At 41.7% G+C, this 21,875-nt stretch overlaps 1 long non-coding RNA gene, 5 other non-coding genes and 1 pseudogene across 6 annotated transcripts; 6 read left to right on the top strand and 1 right to left on the bottom strand.

The window, feature by feature from the left end:
- The first annotated feature begins 2,337 nt into the window (after positions 1-2,337).
- On the top strand, positions 2,338-2,515 carry LOC116681180 (uncharacterized; annotated as a pseudogene).
- Positions 2,516-11,317: 8,802 nt separating this feature from the next.
- trnaa-cgc (transfer RNA alanine (anticodon CGC)) lies at positions 11,318-11,388 on the top strand. Its single transcript has one exon. It is a non-coding gene; the product is annotated as a tRNA-Ala (tRNA).
- A 2,047-nt stretch (positions 11,389-13,435) lies between these two features.
- trnas-aga (transfer RNA serine (anticodon AGA)) lies at positions 13,436-13,517 on the top strand. The gene has a single exon. It is a non-coding gene; the product is annotated as a tRNA-Ser (tRNA).
- A 1,258-nt stretch (positions 13,518-14,775) lies between these two features.
- On the top strand, positions 14,776-14,891 carry LOC116681183 (U5 spliceosomal RNA). Its single transcript, XR_004329976.1, has one exon. It is a non-coding gene; the product is annotated as a U5 spliceosomal RNA (small nuclear RNA).
- A 797-nt stretch (positions 14,892-15,688) lies between these two features.
- On the bottom strand, positions 15,689-15,760 carry trnap-cgg (transfer RNA proline (anticodon CGG)). Its single transcript has one exon. It is a non-coding gene; the product is annotated as a tRNA-Pro (tRNA).
- Positions 15,761-17,007: 1,247 nt separating this feature from the next.
- On the top strand, positions 17,008-17,223 carry LOC116681182 (small nucleolar RNA U3). The gene has a single exon (XR_004329975.1). It is a non-coding gene; the product is annotated as a small nucleolar RNA U3 (small nucleolar RNA).
- Positions 17,224-17,652: 429 nt separating this feature from the next.
- On the top strand, positions 17,653-19,083 carry LOC116681179 (uncharacterized). Its single transcript, XR_004329973.1, has 4 exons — positions 17,653-17,897; positions 18,214-18,273; positions 18,684-18,768; positions 18,956-19,083. It is a non-coding gene; the product is annotated as an uncharacterized LOC116681179 (long non-coding RNA).
- Positions 19,084-21,875: the final 2,792 nt, after the last annotated feature.

The raw sequence follows: 21,875 nt of genomic DNA, 5'->3' as shown, positions 1-21,875 counted from the left end.
AAAGACAGAGACAAGACAGACTTGAAAAACTGGAGACCCATCACACTTTTAAATGTCGACTGTAAACTTTTTAGCAAATTATTAGCTTCACGTATGTCCCTGTTTTTAGGAGAGCTGATTCACCGGATCAAGCCTGTGCCGTCCCGGGGAGGAAGATCACCGACAGCCTCGTACTGATCCGAGACACCATCTGTTATGCGAGAGACAGAAACATTCGGCTAGTAGTCCTAATTTAGATTTTGAGAAAGCCTTTGATCGGGTCTCGCACCAGTACCTCTTTCAGGTACTGCAAAAAATGGGTTCCCAAGAAGGTTTATAGCCTGGGTGGGACTGCTGTACCGGGGATCAACAGCAAATTCATTGTTAAACGGGCATCTGACAGCAGCAGTGGATATAAACTGCGGTGTCCGTCAGGGTTGTCCGTTATCTGCCCTCCTTTACGTCTCTCAATAGAACCGATGGCAACAGATCTTAGAAGGGACCAACGAATCCATGGGGTAAGAGTCCCAGGGAGCGGGGGACTCGAGACAAAATGCATTTATATATGGACGACATCAACATTTTATGCACTGACCTTTTATCTGTCAACAGGACGCTGGACTTGACTGACTGGTTCGGACAGGCCTCTGGGTCGAAGCTTAACCGAAGCAAGACCCAAGCCCATTTTATGGACCATGGAAGGCGACTGAGACGACAGGACTCCCCCTGACTGTGACCCGGACCGACCAAAAAATACTTGGGATCAAGTTTGATAGGGAGGGGAAGGGAAAACAATTGGGCAGACAAGGTAGGGAAAGTCAGACAGAGACTAGGATACTGGACACTTAGAGGACTGACTTTAGAAGGAAAGGTTTTAATCATTAAAGCAGTGATTTTACCTTTGCTTTTACTAATCAGTTCTGTTTTTATCCCGCCTAGGAGAACGATTTTAGACCTGGAACGAGCCATCTTTTATTTCTTGTGGGGCTCTAGTGGGAAAGACTGAAACGAAGCGTGATGAAGAAGCCAAAGGAGGAGGAGGAAAAGGAGTGCCTGACCTGTACTTGTTTTAGGGAGCAGATACACCGCCCTGCACATTTTATCCGCCACAGCCCCATCCAGTACCCCAAGACCGCAGCGATGACAAGGTTCTGGATGGGGTCGTACCTCAGGAAAATCAAGATTTTAACCCAAGACCTCAGAGTTCCAGTGTCTTTTAACCTGCCACCAGCTTACGCTTTTATCCAGTCATTTTTAAGGCATTTTAACCTTGAGCAGGAGGAGTTGCAGGTTTTAACTACTCACCGCTCTCTCATTTCTGTTGTGCAGGAGCGGGAACCAGTGAGTCCAGTGCGCGGGCTCGCATTGGGCGAGCCCTCAACAGTTTGGCGCAACGTAAACCATCCCGCTCTTCCAAACAGACTCCGGGACCTGTCATGGATGGTGGCTCACGAGATCCTCCCGTCAGGTCCGTAATGCACTCCCGGGCATGTCGGCGCACGCAACTTGCCCCCGACCAGGTTGTGGCGCGCATGAGTCGGTGAGGCACCTGCTCTGGGAGTGCAGCGCTGCCGTAGAACAGTGGGCAATGGCCGGCTCCTTGCAATCCCGTACTTGCCAGCAAGGGAGGTCCTTACACCACAGCTGGTGCTGTACGGGGTGAGCCAAGAAAACAGATACCAGCACGAACATTTGCCAAACAGTGGCTCACCCTAGCCGCCATCAAAGACGCCATATGGACCTCCAGAAACTTGCTGGTAAGGAAGCACATGCAGATCCCCCCCGAGGCTGTGATCCGGATGGCCGCAGCGACGGTCCGAATGGCCGGAGCTGCAGGCGGCGGCCTAGGACACAGCCTCAAAGAAGAATCGCCTCTGTGCCCATTCGGACGAAGGAGCCGGAGCCACACAGTACAAGTTCAAAGCAGCGGCGGCCTGACCCTCCGGGTGAGGTCGGTGGGAAGGAGCTACAGGGAGGTCCTCTGAGTCTGACACCCCTCGACAGGATCCCGAGAGACCAAATCTGTTTGGGGGAGCGGAATGAGTTCCCACTTGGTAGGGACTCACCCCACTCCTGCACAACAGTGGACTTTTTATTCATAACATATGCGCTCCCTGCTGGAGGTTTTAACATAGACACTCATTTACATTGAAAACCTTTTATACCTTTTAATCTATGACAATGTTATCTGTAATTTTTAAGCAATTTTTGGTGGATGTTTTTATGGATTATTGTATAACGCATCTCTTGAAGGTTGTTTTGTTGTCTTATGATGTTTATGGTTTATTATTGATTGTATTTTAAAAGGGTACATTGCATGTGACATGTTAAATGACAAAAGTATGAAATGATGTGTCAATAAATTCTTTTCAAAAGAAAAAAAAATCTGTTCTTATCATTTAATATCTGATATGTCCTCTATCAGGGGACAACATATTAAATGGATTTTTAGCAATGGGAGTTGAAAAAGGGGCTTGCTCCATTCACTCCACGCATCGACCCGTATTGCAGCATCGCTGGGAACGGTGCACCCATCTTCTGTCTTCTGGAAAACAATTACGATCACGTAACGCTGCCGTTGCCCAAACTGTCAATGGACCTGAAACACATGGACTGGCAGAACATGGACCGGCAGTCAGAGTTGTTTTAAAAACTGAATGATCTGGGTTCCTGGATCAAAACGTTGTTATAATACTTGACAAGATAAAGCCATACAAAAGTGTAGCAAGATTTGCACTATTGATTGGCAAAAAACAGTAAGGACAAAATATTGGCCCTGTGACAATGGGGGAATAGGTGAGGCCTTGGATTTGGAAAGCGGCACACCAAGTGAGAATTACCGCGAGGTTGGGACTGGGAAGTAGTAATATACTGGAAACTGCTAAGTAGCAGCTGTTATCATTTTAATGAAAAAGAAAGTTGATGTTTTATGCATAAATAAAAAAGAAAGTTGATGTGTTTATGCATTTATTAAAAAAAAAGTTGATGTCATAATGAATTGTGATGATGACATAATGAATAGTGATGATGACATAATGAATGGTGATGATAAATCAAAAGAAAGTTGATGTTATATGCAGTAATGTAAAAGAAAGTTGATGTGTATATGCATTAATCAAAAAAAGTTGATGTGTATGTGCATTAATATAAAAGAAAGTTGATGTGTATATGCATTAATCTATAAAAGGGTGATGTCATAATGAATAGTGATGATGACATAATGAATGTGTATATGCATTTCAAAAAAAAATTTGATGTGTCTGCATTTATTAAAAAGAAAGTTGATGTGTATATATATAAATCAAAAAGAAATTTGATGTTTATATATTATATATAAAGTCGATGTGTATGTGCATTAATCTAAAACAAAGTTGATGTCATAATGACTGTGACGATATAATGAAAAAGATGATTTGTATATGTATTAATGAAAAAGAAAGTTGATGTGTATATGCATAAATCTAAAAGAAATTGATGCATAATGAATAGTGATGATGACATAAGAATGTGTATATGCATTAATCAAAAAGAAATTTGATGTGTATATGCAGAAATCAAAAAGAAAGTTGATGTGTTATGCAGAAATCTAAAAAAAACCTTGATGCGGTATGCATTAATCTAAAAGAAGTTTGATGTGTATATGCGTACATCTAAAAGAAAGTTGATGTGTATACAGTGGTATGAAAAAGTGTTTGCCCCCTTCCTCATTTCCTGTTCCTTTGCATGTTTGTCACACTTAAGTGTTTCGGAACATCAAACCAATTTAAACAATAGTCAAGAACAACACAAGTAAACACAAAATGCAATTTGTAAATGAAGGTGTTTATTATTAAGGTGAAAAAAAATCCAAACCATCATGGCCCTGTGTGAAAAAGTGATTGCCCCCTAAACTAATAACTGGTTGGGCCACCCTTAGCAGCAACAACTGCAACCAAGCGTTTGCGATAACGTGCAATGAGGCTTTTCCAGCGTCCTGGAGGAATTTTGGCCCACTCATCTTTGCAGAATTGTCCTAATAGTTACATTAGAGGGTTTTCGAGCATGAACGGCCTTTTTAAGGTCATACCACAACATCTCAATAGGATTCAGGTCAGGACTTTGGCTAGGCCACTCCAAAGTCTTCATTTGTTTTTCTTCAGCCATTCGGTGGTGGACTTGCTGGTGTGTTTAGGATCATTGTCCTGCTGCAGAACCCAAGTTCGTTTCAGCTTGAGTACACGAACAGATGGTCAACATTCTCCTTCAGGATCTCTTGGTAGACAGCAGAATTCATAGTTCCTTTTATCACGGCAAGTCTTCCAGGTCCTGAAGCAGCAAAACAGCCCCAGACCATCACACTACCACCACCATATTTTACTGTTGGTATAATGTTCTTTTTATGAAATGCAGTGTTCCTTCTACGCCAGATATACTTGGACACACACCTTCCAAAGTTCCACTTTTGTCTCATCGGTCCACAGAATGTTGTCCCAAAAGTCTTGGGGATCATCAAGATGTGTTGTGGAGAAATTGAGACGAGCTTTGATGTTCTTTTTGCTCAGCAGTGGTTTTCTCCTTGGAACTCTGCCATGCAGGCCATTTTTGCCCAGTCTTTTCCTGATGGTGGAGGCATGAACGCTGACCTTAACTGAGGCAAGTGAGGCCTGCAGTTCTTTGGACGTTGTTTGGGGTCTTTTGTGACCTCTTGGATGAGTCGTTGCTGCGCTCTTGGGGTAATTTTGGGCGGCCGGCCACTCCTGGGAAGGTTCACCACTGTTCCATGTCTTCGCCATTTGTGGATAATGTCTCACTGTGGTTCGCTGGATTCCCAAAGCTTTGGAAATGGCTTTATAACCCTTTCCAGACTGATAGATCTCAATTACTTTCTTTCTCAATTGTTCCTGAATTTCTTTGGGTCTCGGCATGATGTGTAGCTTTTAAGGATCTTCTGGTGGACCTTACTGTGTCAAGCAGCTCCTATTTAAGTAATGCCTTGATTGTGAACAGGTGTGGCAATAATCAGGCCTGGGTGTGGCTAGAGAAATTGAACTCCGGTGTGGACAACCACAGTCATAACATGTTTTAACAAGGGGGGCAATCACTTTTTACACAGGGCCATGATGGTTTGGATTTTTTTTCACCTTTAATAATAAACACCTTCATTTACAAATTGCATTTTGTGTTTACTTGTGTTGTCCTTGACTATTGTTTAAATTGGTTTGATGTTCCGAAACACTTAAGTGTGACAAACATGCAAAGGAACAGGAAATGAGGAAGGGGCAAACACTTTTTCACACCACTGTTATATTAATATTATAGAAAGTTGATGTGTATGTGCATTAATCTAAAACGAAGTTGATGTCATAATGAACTGTGACGATGACATAATGAACGGTGATGATATATGAAAAGAAAGTTGATTTGTATATGCATAAATCAAAAAAGAATTTGATGTGTATATGTATTAATGAAAATGAAAGTTGAGGTATATATGCATACATCAAAAAGAAAGTTGATGTGTATATGTATTACTCAAAACAAAAGTTGATGTGTATATGCATTAATATCAAAGAAAGTTGATGTCATAATGAATTGTGATGGTGACATAATGAATGGTAATTGATATATTGAAAAGAAAATTGATGTGTATATGAATAAATATAAAAGAAAGTTGATATGTATAGCAGAAATCTAAAATGAAGTTGATGTGTATATGCATTAATAAAAAAGAAATTTGATGTGTATAAGCATTAATAAAAAAGAAATTAGATGTGTATATGCATTAATAAAAGAAAGTTGATGTGTATGTGCATTAATCTAGCAAAAAAGTTGATGTCATAATAATAGTGATGATGACATAATGAATGGTGATGATAAATCAAAAGAGTTGATGTGTATATGCATTAATCAAAATAAAGTTGATGTGTACATTTATTAATTAAAGAGATTTTGATCTGTTATGCATTAATATAAAATAAAGTTGATGTGTATATGCATTATTCTAAAGAAAGTTGATGTGTATATGCATTAATCAAAAAGAAATTGATGTGTATATGCTTAATATCAAAAGATAGTTGATGTGTAATATGCATTAATATCAAAGAAGTTGATGTGTACTGCATTATATCAATGAAAGTTGATGTGTATGTGCAATAATAAAAAGAAAGTTGATGTGTATGTGCATTAATCTAAGAAAGTTGATGATCATAATGAATATGATGATGACATAATGAGTGTGTATATGCATAAATCAAAAAAAGTTGATGTCATAAGAATAGTGATGATGACATAATGAATGGTGATGATAAATCTAAAAGAAAGTTGATGTGTATATGCATTAATAAAAAGAAAGTTGATGTGTATATGCATTAATCTAAAGAAAGTTGATGTCATAATGAATAGTGATGATGATATAATGAATGTGTAGATGCATCAATCACAAAGAAATTTGATGTATATTTATTATTAAAAGAAGTTGATTGTGTATATGCATTAATATCAAAGAATGTTGATGTGTATGTGGATTAATATCAATGAAAGTTGATGTGGTGCAATAATAAAAGAAGTTGTGTGAATATGCATTTATCAAAAAGAAAGTTGATGTCATAATGAATTGTGATGATGATATAATGAAAGTGAATTGACGGTGAGATAACATAATAAGAAGTGGTGATGATAATCAAAAAGAAGTTGATGTGTATATCATTAATATAAAAGAAAGTTGATGTGTATATGCATTATATAAAAGAAAGTTGATGTGTATATGCATTAATATAAAAGAAAGTGACGTGTTATATGCTGTTGTGAAATGTTTAGTTTAAAACGGAAAAGGAAATGTTAATGTATAGTTTATAGCTGATACTTGAAAAGGTACACAACTTTATTTGTTTTATACTGAAGAACGTCACAGAAAATGCATTTATTTTGAAGTAGCCTTCACGGAAGTTGTGTGTGTATTCTTGCTAGTTTTTGCAGATGAACGTGAGATGCTAGACGTAATCCGTGTCCGCCAGGCCTAAACTGTTCTTTTCTTGTATAAACTGCAGCATAGAGAACAAATAAATTTCTTAGTAAAAGACAAGCGTTTTCGGTCGTCATTCGAAGCCATTCCACTACATTCTGTTAGACGTGCTAATCAAGTTCAGGCTCCACCAGATAGCCTTTACTGCAGACATTACTAAGGCATTCTTGCAGATAGCTCTAACAGAAAGGGACAAAGATGCTGTGAGGTTTTTGTGGCTGCATGGACCTCCAACCAGTGACTGTAAAAATGAGCTGCGCATCATGAGGATGAATAGAGTGGTATTTGGTGTGTCACCCAGCCCATTCCTGCTAGCGGCAACCATAAGACAACATATCAAGCAATATGAAACTGAGCAACCTACAGCTGTGAAGGCACTTAATGAGTATCTCTATGTAGATGATTTCATCTCCAGCTCAGTGTGTGTGGAAAGGCCTTTTCAGTCACCACAACAGCAAAGGAGATTCTGTCCCATGCCAGCATGAATTGGTGCAAATGGGTAACAAACTCACCAGAACTGAGGGCTAAGTGGACAGAAAGTGGACTAGAGCCCACACCAGAAACCGGCACTTGTGGAAATGTACTGAAGGTGTTAGGATTAGTCTGGAGATCTGAAATTATAACTTTGTGTTTGATCTGAAAGGACTGCTGGACATCTTAAAGGGAAAGGAAACACAACAGAGAAGTGTATTAAAGACATCAGCTCGCATCTTTGACCCCATCGGGTTTCTCACCCCATTTACCATACGGGTAAATGCCTTTTTCAAGGACTATGGGAAAGGGGAATTGATTGGGATGAACAGTTGCCCCCAGACCTGGCTGAAAAATGGGATCAGTGGTGTGCAGAGCTGCCGCAGCTCCACTTGGTTACAATTCCAAGATGGTACCAAGTTAAAATACAGCCAAACTCACCGACATCCAAGTTGCATGTCTACTGTGATGTCAGCGAAAAGGCATACAGTGCAGTTGCCTATCTGCAAGGAGAGAACGAGGAAGGACAAGTTATCACCAGTTTTGTGGAATCAAAGTCAAAGGTGGCCCCACTAAAGAAAATGACCTTGCCACGCTTGGAGCTCATGGGTGCCCTGATTGGAGCAAGATTAGAACAACAAGCCATTCTCAAGCCAATATGAACCATGATGGAAAGAAAGATCAGATTAATATGATTGACTGATTACCATATTATATTCATTGGATACGTAGCACAGCACATAGGTGGAAGCCATTTGTGGCAAACAGAGTGACTGAAATTCAAGGTCTCAGTAATCCAGAACTTTGGTCCCACTGTAGTGGCAAAACTAATCCTGCTGACTTACCCATGAGAGGCCAGAGTGTTGAGAATCTCATCCAAGAGCAGCTGTGGTGGAAGGGACCCACTTCCCTGTCATCGGCTGATGAAGCAAAGAACATTGATGAGGAAGGTGGCTTAGATGAAGTTAACACTGAGCTTAGGTCTAAGTTTCAGGTTGTAGTGCAGCTTACCAGCACTGAAGAAGCAGAGCCACTATTAGACCTAGAGAAGTACAGCAGGTTAAAAACAGTGTCTAGAATAACTGCATGGGTGAAAAGGTTTTTAGCTAATGCACGTTCTGGTCAAAGGATTCAGGGTGAACTCACTTCTGAGGAGCTTACTGCAGCAGAAGTGTATTGGGTGAAGGTGACACAAGGGCATAGTTTTAGCCAGGAAATCTGTCAACTTAAAGAGGGACAAAACCTGAGAAGAGATTCAAAAATCAAAGACCTGAAACCTTTTTTGGATGAAAATGGTCTCATTTGTGTGGGAGGCAGGTTGCAGCATTCTAATATTAGTTACAGGGAACAACACCCATGGGTACTGCCTACAAAGCACAGATACTCTGAGTTAACAGTTCAGTCCTGTCATGAGAGAGTGATGCATTCTGGTGTCAGAGATACTCTAGTGAAAATGAGGGAGAGATTCTGGTTTTAAGGGGTAGACAGCTAGTCAAGCGGGTGGTGTACATTGTAACATGTACACCACCTAACTAAAACTAAAAGTGAGACCAGCCCAGCAAGTTACAGCTCCGTTACCCAGAGATAGAGTCACAGAGTCCCCACCATTTGAAGTTACTGGGGTAGATTTTGCAGGACCCTTGTATGTCAGATCAAGTGGTCAGCCTAAGAAGGCATACATCACACTTTTCACTTGTGCTGTGACTAGAGCAGTACATCTAGAGTTAGTTTCAGATCAGACTACTGAAAGTTTTCTTTTAGCTTTAAAGAGATTTATTGCAAGACGAGGACTATGTCAAGTTATTTACACAGACAATGCTAAGACATTCAAGAGAGCAGAACAAGACCTAAAACAACTATGGAGGTCATTTAAGGATCAGAGCTTACAGAGTTGTTTACTGAGAAAGGGATCACCTGGAAGTATATTGCCGAGCGAGCTGCTTGGTGGGGCGGCTTCTGGGAGAGGCTTGTAAGATCTGTAAACACATGTCTAAAGAGGGTCCTGGGGAGGGCTTCACTAAACTTTGACGAGCTGACAACCATGCTTGCAGAGGTGGAGGCTGTGCTGAATTCCATGCCTCTTTCTTATGTGGACAGTGATGCATCAGAACCCCAGCCACTCACACCTTCTCATTTTCTAGTTGGGAAAGGCTGACTTCCTTACCACCAAAGACTATGCTTCCTCCATCTCAAGCAATCAATGTGAGTCGAGAAGACATGTGTAAGAGATGGAGATACCGACAGAGACTAATAACCAGCTTTTGGAACAGCTGGAGAAAGGACTACTTGCTGAAATTGAAATCAGCTCACAAGTGTGACATACCCACACCCACTTTGCTAAAGGTGGGAGACGTCATATTGATCGAAGAGGATAATGCCCCCAGGCAGACCTGGAAATGGGCAGGATAACAGAGCTATTTTCAGAAGAGATGGACTTGTTCGTTCCTGCACTGTTCGTACTACTACAGGAAGTTTGTTAAGAGACCTGTTCTGTTGATTTACCCTTTAGAGATTAATTAGGTGATAGCTGAATAGTAATGAACAACAGTTCATTGTTGTGAAATGTTTTGTTTAAAGCAAAGGAATGTGTGGTGTTTAGTTTAAAACGGAAAAGGAAATGTTAAAATTAATAGTTTAGCTGATACTTGAAAGGTACACAACTTTATTTGTTTTTATACTGAAGACTGTCACAGGAAATGCTTTTATTTTGAAGTAGCCTTCACGGAAGTTGTGTGTCAATTCTTGCTAGTATTTGCAGATGAACGTGAGCTGCTAGATGTGATCCGTGTCCGCCAGGCCTAAACTGTTCTTTTCTTGTGCAAACTGCAGCATAGAGAACAATAAATGTTATTAGTAAAAGACAAGCGTTTTCGGTCTTCATTCGAAGCCATTCCACTACAACATATACAGTTCTGGAGACGTAACAAAAAAGTAACCTTGACCTTTGACCTCCAAAATCAAAATCAGTTCATCCGCGACTCCAAGTGGTTGTGTATGCCAAATTTAACATTGAACATTTAAACCTCCAAAATCTCATCAATTGATCTGCAAGTTCATGTAAAAAAGTTTGCCCAATTTAAAGAAAGTCCCTCCCTGGGGTCCTGTGTTATCACATTCACAAGAATGTGAAGTGCGTACGTATGTAGAGATGGACAGACGACCAAAAGCATAATACTAGGATACTAGTAATAGTAATACTAGGAACTAGGAACAACTGGTGCTGAGACATAACAAGAGACAAAAAAAGAGGTGGGGGAGACGGAGATAAGCCCTGACAGAGTAGAGAACTACAGACAAAAGACGTGAAATAGTGCCAAGTGTGACCAGAAGAATTGGAAAAAAACTAGAACTATGAAGGACAAACCTTTCTTAAGCAACATGTCACCCAGAGGCTTTCCCCCTCGGAAACACCAAGGCTAACACAAGTGGCCAATAGTTTACTTCAACATTTTTCCCGGGTAGGGGTCCCCACAGAAATCTTAACCAATCAGAAAACTAAATGAACATTGAAGGAGGTATACTCCCTGTTAGGGATCCGGGCATTACCCTACATAGTTTGTGGCTTCATGAACAATATTGTATTATCTCATAGGTACTGGAAGCCACACGTTTCCAACAATGCATCTCTCAATGCCCAGATGTGTGACAAGATTTACATTGAGCGTTGTATTGTCCAGCAGAAAGGCAACAGATGTGTTACTTTTTGACTAGATTTGTACCATAGCAGTGCAAGCATTTTGCCAAGGCTCAATTTCCAGCCACCGCCATGTTTGAAACCATATACAACATAAATATTACACATTTCACCCAGGTTTCTTCTCTTATTTGATGATTTCAGAAAAAGTAAAAAAAACTCCGGAAATGATCAGGGATGTAGCTCAGTGGTAGAGCGCATGCTTCGCATGTATGAGGCCCCGGTTCAATCCCCGGCATCTCCAACAAGTGTTATTGTTTGGTCTGAAGAAGAGTTACAAAAGCTCTTATTCTGAAAGAGAAAAGTATTAAAAGGCAATTTCCTTGTGTTCATGGTAACTAATGCAAAAATCAGTCTAAATGACCACATGTTTTGCAAGATTTGCAGTGAACAGTCCATTGCCCAGTGATGGTGGTATAGTTGTCAGCATAGCTACCTTCCAAGCAGTTGATCGGTGTTGGATTCCCAGCCATTGCAGTAGCTTTCTTTTAGTGATGTTAGTTTTTAACTATGATTTATACAATAGCAGTGTAAGCATTTTGCCATGGTTTGATTTCCACCCACTACCAGGTTTTAGAATAGAATAGAATGCCTTTATTGTCATTATACACAAGTACACGGTACTTGTGCAACGACATTAAAGCAATCCCTTTGCAGCGTTGACACAAAAAAATATATGAATATAACAGTATAAAATATCAAAAATATAAAGTCAAAGATATAAAGTGTAGTGACTGTCGAGTATACATATAAATCAGCTTGAATAAACATAGATAAGTGTTAACACTCAATAAATAATATTGCACAGTGATGGAATGAAATGATTAAGTACTAATATTAAGTAAATAAGTATTGCACAGTAATGGAAAGGTCAATGTATTAAATATTGCATTGTATGAAATGAAATTGCACAGATTCCAGTGTCCTATGAGGTATTATATAACAGTAACAGTATAACAATAATATTGCACAGTCGGACGGAATGAAGAAGACAGTCCGGGGGGGGGGGGGTGTTTGGAGTGGAGTCAGTGCATATGTGAGTTCAGGGGTGAGTTCAGGGTCGTTATGGCCTTCGGGAAGAAACTGTTCTTGAGTCTGTGGTCCGTGCTCTGATGCACCTGTAGCGCCTTCCTGAGGGCAACAGGTCAAACAGATCAGAGCCGGGGTGGGAGCTGTCCTTTATGATGTTCTCTGCTCTGCTGAGGCAGCGGGAGGTGTAGATGTCCGTCAGGGAGGGGAGAGGGCAGCCGGTGATCTTCTGTGCTGACCTTACAACCCTCTGCAGCCTCTCCCTGTCTGCCACGGTGCAGCTGCCGTACCATACTGTGATACAGTAGGTCAGCAGGCTCTCGATGGATGAGTGGTAGAAGGTCAGCAGCAAGTTGGAGTCCAGGTCGTACTTCCTGAGGACCCTCAGGAAGTGTAGTCGCTGCTGGGCCTTCTTGATGACCGCTGTGATGTTGGCTGACCAGGAGATGTCAGCTGAGATGAGGACACCAAGAAACCGGAAGGTGTGGACCCTCTCCACACACTCGCCGTTGATGTAGAGGGGGCTAGGTCGGTGCTCTTCTTCCTGAAGTCAACGATGATCTCCTTGGTTTTCTTGGTGTTCAGAGACAGGTTGTTCTCCGAACACCAAGCTGCCAAGTTCAGGACTTCCTCTCTGTAGGCTGCCTCGTCTCCCTTTGAGATGAGTCCGACCACTGTGGTATCGTCAGCAAACTTGACGATGAGGTTGTTGTTGTGGGTCGGACTGCAGTCGTGGGTGTAGAGGCAGTACAGTTTGAAGCCATATACAATATTAACGTTACATATTCCACCCAGGTTTCTTCTCTTATTCAGTGATCTCACAAAAAAGTCCAAAAAATCTGAAAATCATTAGGGGCTGGAGCTCAGTGATAGAGCACATTTTGAGTCTCAAACAATCCAGATGTGTTACAGATTTTCAGTGTATATTGTGCTGTCAAGCAATGGTGGTATAGCGGTGAGCATAGCTGCCTTCCAAGCAGTTGACCTGGGTTCGATTCCCAGCCATTCTTGTGTGGTTGCTTGCTTTATTTGTGAAGATTAGCCAGAAAGGTTACTCGCCCAACACAATTTGGTAAAATATTACATCTCTGTTATGGTCCAACTAAGGGAGCATATCAATCAATTAAGCTGCCTCCATGAGTATCCACAGACACAGGCAGCGCACTACGATTTGAAAATTGCCCGTGTCTGGTAACTGCTTGCAACCAATTAAAAAGTTTATGAACATTTGTGCAAACAGGTATACTTCTAGGCCTTTTCAGGTTGTTGTGGCCGAGTGGTTAAGGCGATGGACTAGAAATCCATTGGGGTCTCCCCGCGCAGGTTCGAATCCTGCCGACAACGAGAGGCATTCTTTAAGAGTGGTAGCAAACCAATGACACATCATAGTATACCAAATCACTGATGTGCATTCATTAACAATGATGTGTTATCTGTAATCCACCAATGTATCTCTTAGCATTTATTTTCAGTCTGTGTTACAAGATTTGCATTGAGCATTGTATTGTCCAGCAGAAAGAGAACAGGTGTGTTACTTTTCGACTATGATTCATACCATAGCAGTGCAGGGTCCAGGTTTGATTTCCAGCCACTGCCGTTGCATTTACAGGTTTTGAAGCCATATACAACAATAACATTACCCCGTTTTCTTCTTTTATTCAGTGATATTTCAATTTCCTTGCGGGAGTCATCCCAAAAGGATTAATAAAGATAAGTGTATGTCTATCTCAGAAAAAAGTCAAAAAATCTGAAAATCTTCAGGGGATGTAGCTCAGTGGTAGAGCTCATGCTTTACATGTATGAGGACCTGGCATCTCCAGCAGGTATTATGGTAGAGTCTTTAAAAGAGCTGCAACAGATATTACCTCCTGTGGTAATCTGACTGGTAGGGTTATAGAACGTAGTGGTAGACTAAGACCTCCTGTGACACAAACCAAGTAGTATGCTCTCTCTTTTATACCTCAGACTATCAGACAGCACAACAAGCACTTTAACAGTACATGTTTTACAGTTTCTATTTTACTGTATTACATGCTTGTACTGTTATGTTTTTGTTATTGTATTATACTCCAGTTTTTATGGGTGTTACGGCAGGTGTGAGCATTGTAGAGATTTCACTTCAGACACTTGCAGCAACAGATGCTTTGTTAAACATCAACAGACTGGAAATAGCCTTACTGATGATACAAAGCATAGGAATTAGCAGAGGATTGTTTCGATCCATCGACCTCTGGGTTATGGGCCCAGCACGCTTCCGCTGCGCCACTCTGCTCTGCAACTTCTCACCAGGCCTTGGAGAATCTGTGATTCACATTTTGACGGAAGGTGGCAACCAAGGTTACAACAGCTTACGGGTTGTAAAGTTAAACATTTGGTAGACCTTGCAACTATCTTTTATGTGAGCTACATTGATTATTCACATGTAAGACTTGTGATTGGCTGGCGTTTTAAAAATGTCATTGTGAGTACAAATATAAACATAAGTAAGTAGTCTACCAAGTTTCCTCTTATCATTTTAGTTTGGACACCCAGTGAGGCTTACCACGATGGTTTGGACTGGGTCGACTAGGGTTTTCAGCTGCTCTCGAGCAGACGGCTGTTTTCACTCTGGTTTCTCTTCATAACACACAAGTCTTTCGCCTTTAACTAAAGACTTCCTTGGAGGGGAACGTCGATGAGTTGAAACTATTTTTGGTGGGCTTTGCTGTTTGGCCGAGCCTTTTGTACTTGTTTTTGCTTACCTTTGCTTTTACTCATCAGCTCTGTTTTAATCCCACCCAGAAAAGAGATTTTAGACATGGAACGAGCCATCTTTTATTTCCTGTGGAGGTCCAAGTGGGAACGAGTGCAAAGAAGAGTGATGAAGAAGCCAAAGGAGAAAGGAGGGAAAGGAGAGCCGGACCTGTTATTGTTTTTAGGGAGCAGATTTACAGCTATACACATAACAGCAGCCACGACCCCATCCAGAAATCCTAAGACTGCAGCTATGGCACGGTTCTGGATGGGATCATACCTCAGAAGAGTGAAGACATTACCCTCTGATCTTAAAGTACCTGTTAGGGATGAGCGAGTACAGCATTATCTGTATCTGTATCTGTATCTGTACTCGGACTGGGCGGGGCCTAACCCGGGAGTGGACAGGATTTAACCCGGAAGTGGGTCGGGTTGTCTTGAAATGGGCGGGGCTTTAACCGTATGTTATTTTAAGCATGCAATTGATATGGGTTGATCAGAAGCGGGGGGACTGTGTTCTACGGATCAAATAGATTTAATAAATTCGAAAATTAAAAAAAAAACTCTTGACAGTCAGAGACGCAACAAATGAAAAAGGAGAGCCATGTTCTGCTCATTGTTCCTCTTATTTTTCCCAGTTTTTCTGTTGCATGAAGTTGAAGCAGGACATGAAAAATTGCCAGCATGCTCTAATACAACTTTGACTGCTCCTAATCTGGGCTAATTTAATGATAAACTGGATTTTAAATTTCAGATTACGATTGCAACAGCTCCTGCCTTCAGAGCTCGTCCGGGAGTTGAACCCGGGACCTCTCGCACCCGAAGCGAGAATCATACCCCTAGACCAATGAGCCACTTAAAAACAACATAATAGAAATTTTCTATCGAGTAAATGTGATCAGTGACTTGAAAGGCAATTGTTAAGTAGTTTTTTTGGCATGTGTTGTTTTTATGGCTCCACTGCCAGATTGAGCTTTCTGACAATAGTGGACGAAAGACTACTTTTGAAGCAAAACATTTTACCAACATTGGAACTTGAATTTTGGTAAAAAGGAAATTCAGCTTGAAAAGGAAATGCAGCTTGGATTTGTCACTGACTTGAAAGACTATGGTCAGGTAGATTGTCATGGGGACTTTTCATGGCTCCACTGCCCGATTCAGCTTTCCGATATCATTTGACAACAGGAAACATTTGATACAAAATGTTTTTTACCAAAACACAGACTTGATTTTGTCAGTAAAAAGTTAAAGTAAAATCGGGGGAAGGGGGAATTTTCAAGCCCCACCTGCTCCCATCACCCCAACACAAAATGCTTCACCCTGTTTAGTTCTGAATCTGGGGACAGAAGGCAGACCTGTCCCAGATGACCTGAGAGGTCTGGGGGGGGTCATAGTGTAGTAGCAGATCAGAAATGTATTTTGGACCTAAACCGTGTAGGTTTAAAAACTAGCAAAAGTACTTTGAAATCGATTCTTTGAGACACAGGAAGCCAGTGTAAAGACTTCAGAACTGGAGTGATGTGATCCAGTCTCTTGGTCTTAGTGAGGACTCGAGCAGCAGCGTTCTGAATCAGCTGTAGCTGTCTGATTGATTTTTTAGGGAGACCTGTAAAGACCCCGTTACAGTAGTCAAGTCTACTGAATATGAAAGCATGGACAAGTTTTTCCAAATCCTGTTGACACATAAGTGCTTTGACCCTGATATATTCTTAAGGTGATAAAAGGCTGTCAGTTGTTGTATTGGACTATAGTCCCCTGGCGATAAGGTTATTTAAATTTGTGTGTCGTCCACCTTTTTATGGTAACTTATTTTGCTGTTTTTCATAATCTGAACCAGTGGAAGCATGTTAAGAACCAGTATTAATGCAAAGAAAGGACTGGAACATTTATTGTAGAGAATAAGTGGCTGACACTGAAGTATTGAGACAACAGTGACTGAAAATCTAATTCAATCTACATATCGGTCTTCTTAAAGATCTAAATAGATTTTCTCACCTCAGAGTCATCTGGAGCACGTAACGATTAGCTTCTGTCCCTCTGAACCCTGAGTGACAATCACTCGGCAGTGAATGAGATGCAGTTTCCCCCCCCCAGTCTAACCAAGACTATACTTTCAGGGATCATTACTAGAGTTTCTGACTTGAGGAATGCGTTTCTAAAGTGTTTGGACTCGCTGACCACGATGATGAGTCGTGATATTCCTTTCTGAGCGTGAAGCTGACAGACAGTAAAGATTCACTTCATATGCTCTTTGTCATTGATGATTGTTCTTTGCTTCTTTATGGAGCATTGAGGAAAGGAATGTGATCAGAGTGCTAGTAGCAGATATGTGGAAAACTAACATCAGTGAAGGTAATAAAACATGCTAAGCTTTCTATTTAACTGAAGTTATAATCAGTCTTGAAATATGTTTAGTCCACGGTGGACAAGGTTACTTTAACGGTTTAACACCTACTTTCTTGACTTTGTAATGCCTTATGTCCAGTGTAAAAATGTGACCTGAGTTAAGCCATAATTCAATTTTATTTCTACCTTTGCTTTTCCTACTTTAACATGTGAAAAGGTGCATTGTTTGAAAACCCATCTCTACACATCCATGTTCCACTCCCACAGGTTTTTCCACTTGACTAATCAGACTGTGTGGCCTTTACAGGCTCAGCTTGATTGACATGTATTAAAGGGGTGGAACGGTACACTGTAACAAATTTCTGTAATTTCTACAGCTAAATTTTACAGTAACTTCTTGTTTTGTCATTTTACAAAGTTTAGCTGTATATTGCAATGCATTATGGGTGAAAACACTATTACAGTAGTTGACAGCTTTTTTCCATAATAAATTACAGGCATACTTGCCCTTGACTGTAAATGATGCAGTACAGGTACAGTTATTTACTGTTGAATGCGTTGCACGAGGCAGTTGCTTTACACAAGACCATTTGATGGCGGATTGCAGAGGAGCAGCCACATTGCCACTCCACTCAGCCACAATACGTAAGTATACTATTATGAATAGCCTACATAATTAAATTGTGGTTTAACTTGTTAATGCTGGTTGAAATAACCTAAGTTGACCGTGTTTCAGTCTAGTGCAGGCCCTCAATAAAGTTCACTCATAGTTAGCTAACGTTAGCTGGAGACTTTTCAGAAGGAATTCTGAACAAGCAATCCCAGGCGAAGCAGTTTAATGCTAAAGTTAAGGAAAGTATAGTGGGTGTAATGTTGGCGTTAACGGTTAACCCTTTTTATATTATTTCAACTAACTAAGCGTAGTAGTCTGTGTTGTAACGTCAATGTTAACGTCACGCAGGCATGCAGCAGAAGTAGCTAACGCTACCGGACGGTTAGGCGCCACGGAGTCGGGTCGTTGGTAAGTAACGTTAGCCTAACGTCACAGTGTTTTATTTAGCTATATTTGACTGTCTGACTGTACATTTCTTCACCGTTATAGCTTACACTAGCAAACTGAAGTCAACGTTAGTGGAAAAAAAAGCTAGCTAGCTTGACCGTATGCATTAGCCACATCGCCTCAGATCAGGCTGCAGACGGCCCTTTAACGTTGATACAAAGTCCCAATAGTTAGAAAAAATTGCCTTTATTGAAGCGAAAGCCCATCGTTAATATATTGTTCGATTAACAGGTAAGGTATAAATTATAATAACGTTTGACTTTGCACGACCCCTTATACATTCTCAATAGGCGCCTAACACACTGCTTATTACAGATGTTATAATGTTATATTCCAACATAACGTGTGTTTTTCAACTTTGTTTTGTTTAGCCTAGCTACGGGGAGGAAACCTCCTAAAGTGAGAACCATCGCTGCACAGTGATCAACAACATACATGGCTGAAGAAGCTTTTCAGGTAAAACATTTATGCGATTATGCCTGAATTTGTAATGTTCTGTGGCATTTATAAATGTGACAGTTTGGGTGTTGGTAGTGAAGCACTAGTCTTCAGGGTTGTTGATATAATTAATGACACATAAATGGTTAGTTAATTAAAGCTGTGTGTGTTTCTGTTTGGTGTTTCTTTGTTTTTTTATGTTTAGGTGAATTTCTCACAGAAACCGTTTGGATGCTGAGCATCGGGGGTCAGGTGGTTGAGCCTCCACATCCTAACTTCGTGGCTGGATTGGCAGCTTTGTTTTCGAGCTACTACATCTTTAATCTGGTGTACTGTTGGGGAAATCCTTCTATAAACTGACAACTGACTCCATGATGAATTTAACACAGTGTTTATTCTTGTGGTCAACAGATGAAATGCGTTTCCGAGCAGTTACACGTGCACGGACCTGATGGAGACTTGTCTAGTACAGAGGTCCCCCAAAAGGCACTTAAACAATATTGTGCTCAGGGTTATATTGGTTCCCCTTGTGGGGCCTGATTGGTCAGCTATACTGTTGCTGGGTTACACTCTCTGCTCTGCCTCTTCCCTCTTTCTTCTTATTATTTTCAGTTATCATTTACCTCACCAGACAGCTATGTTCACTCCCTCCTTAGTTTGTATGTCCTGTTCTCTGAGTTATCAGACCGAACTTCAGTGTCCTTGGCCTCACCATCTCCTCCTCCCGTGCTCACTGTAGCATATCTGACTAAGATAGCCCTGTCTGTTCTCTCCCTCCTAGCTGTAACCCAGCTGCAAAGCATAATGTATAATATGTCACACATACACACACTCTTATTTAGTCTTTGGTTAATTCAGTATATACTTTAAGCCAGCTTTTACGTGGCCGTTCCTGAGTGCCCTGTTCATCACCACCTCAGTCATTGTATTATTTTCCCACAAATTCCCCCTTTTCGCACCTACTAGGTGCGAACACCTTTTACACTAACTGCAGTGCCTCAACGTCCTCCCCGTCCTCTGGCATGGTGAGTAATGGCAGCATCCCAGCGGAATAGGGAGGCGGCGCTTTTTCTTTGGACAAGGCAGTGGTGATGAGCCGGGATGTCATGGTCCGCAGGCAGGGCACACAGCAACACCCACAGGTAACTAGAATAGCGAGAAAAACAGCAATAGATGTCAAACAAGCAGTGATAAGATTCTTCCATTTGCCAAAAAAGGTTGTCATCCACCCCTCCAATGGATTTGATACACCTGAGGCGTCATGCATCTCCTGGGAAAGGGCTCGAAGTTGGTTCAAAGCCCTGGTGACCTTCCCATCCGGGGCAGTGTTGTTAGGGATGACCGTACAGCACATCTCTCCGAACATGGAACAGACTCCTCCTTTTTCAGCCAACAGCATGTCCAGCGCCATCCTATTCTGGAGCGCCATGAGGGACGTTGGGGCCGTCTGCTCGGCCAGGCCTTCGATGGCATCCCTAGTTGCATTGCTCAAGCGTAAAACATTATAATGCACAAAATTTATCCTATCTACATTTTTGCTGGGAGTGACGGGGAAGATGGCTGAAAGCAGTGGTATATTCTCAAATCCTGCGGCTATTTGATCTGCCAATTTGTATTCATTCGGGACACCCCTAGGAACTCCTATGCTGTCTATATAGGTTGGGGTTCCCGCCCATGGATCAAAAGCCGGGCCTTGCATACTACGGGCCCTGCGCCTTCTCTTTACGGTCAGTTGCACAGCCTTATGGTGGGTATAGTGGACTCTACTCCCTACCAAAGATATGGGCATAGCTAATCTAACCATAGCACAAACTCCTGACGTTTGATTTGGGAACTTTATCTGGGAGTACAACCTAAGACCACCACAATAGTAGAATAGTCCTATTCTAGCCACTGGGCCTAGGGCTGTTTTGTTTTGTACAGTTGTGTTGCACCAGTCTGGGGTATATCACCTAGTTTGATTGTGGGCTTGCTTGTTCCGGTGAGATTGAAACAGTGATATCTTGCACCCTCCCCCTTTATGGCGGTAAAATACCCTGGTTTTTCAAAGCCTGGGGGAAAGAGGGATGCTAGGGTAGTACAATTGCGGGAAGCTGTCTTAGAGTGTGTGAAGTTCAACATGCATGCATATCCTGCTGGGTCCTCATTAGGAAACAACGGGGCCGGGTTAGTGAACATGACTGGTCTAGCTGTGGCACAGGCCACGCACCCTTCCATGTGTTGTTCTTTGGCATTCTGTATTAGCCACCTGATCCATAAATTGTCCTGGCCTGCACCTGCTGATAACTCTAACACATCTTCCACCCTCATTTTAGAGAAGTCCTGCACTATTACGTCTTCCTCCTTCAGAGGGGGTTTTACTGTAGTCTCTGCCATGTCAGTGTCATTCTGTGTGTGCGTGAGGGGATCCAAAATATTTATCTGCAGGGGGGTTATCAGGTCACTTCCTGCTATCCATACACCTATGGCTAACATCCACACATCCTGACCGTTCCTGCTCCCAATTGCTCTATTTACTGACAGGGTTATGGGATTTTTCGTGGGGTCTGAACTATAGTCCCGCTGTATAGATAATATCTCCCATTCATCTTGTTGTACTCACCAATCTCTTTTGTCTGTCAACCTCGCCCATGGTTTCCACCCTCCTGTTGTCCAACCCGCGTCATACCAGCTGTTACAGAGACTACCTTTCACCTGTCCGGAAGCGCTCCTTTCACAATCCTCTACCTTTTGATAGTCGTCACAGATGTACACATCTGTGTTTTTGTAGAAACTATTATACCCCCCGCAGTCTATAGCCTGACACAAATCAAAGGTAAATGACGTGGTTGAGTCTCTCACATAGGGGAGAGTCAATCTGGCACCGCACCTTGGGGATGGGCCCTTAGTGTGTTGCTTCACTACTGCCCAAACTGCTCTTCTTTTCTCTCGTCTAGTTTCATTTCCTTTGTTACTGAGAGGTGGTTGGACACTACCGGGTGATTGTTCTTTGTGGTCTCGGTCCCCATACGCATGTTCCAACCCCAGAACTAATGCTGCAACTCCCACTACTACTACTACTGCTAGGACAACTGTTGTCTTTTTCCCAAACCCCATTGCCTTCCAAGTTATGGATGTACTATGTG

Source organism: Etheostoma spectabile, unplaced genomic scaffold (genome assembly GCF_008692095.1).
Source record: "Etheostoma spectabile isolate EspeVRDwgs_2016 unplaced genomic scaffold, UIUC_Espe_1.0 scaffold00018594, whole genome shotgun sequence".
NCBI classification, from domain to species: domain Eukaryota; kingdom Metazoa; phylum Chordata; class Actinopteri; order Perciformes; family Percidae; genus Etheostoma; species Etheostoma spectabile.
Note: the sequence above shows the minus strand (reverse complement) of the source record. Positions and strands in the feature narration are given on the sequence as shown.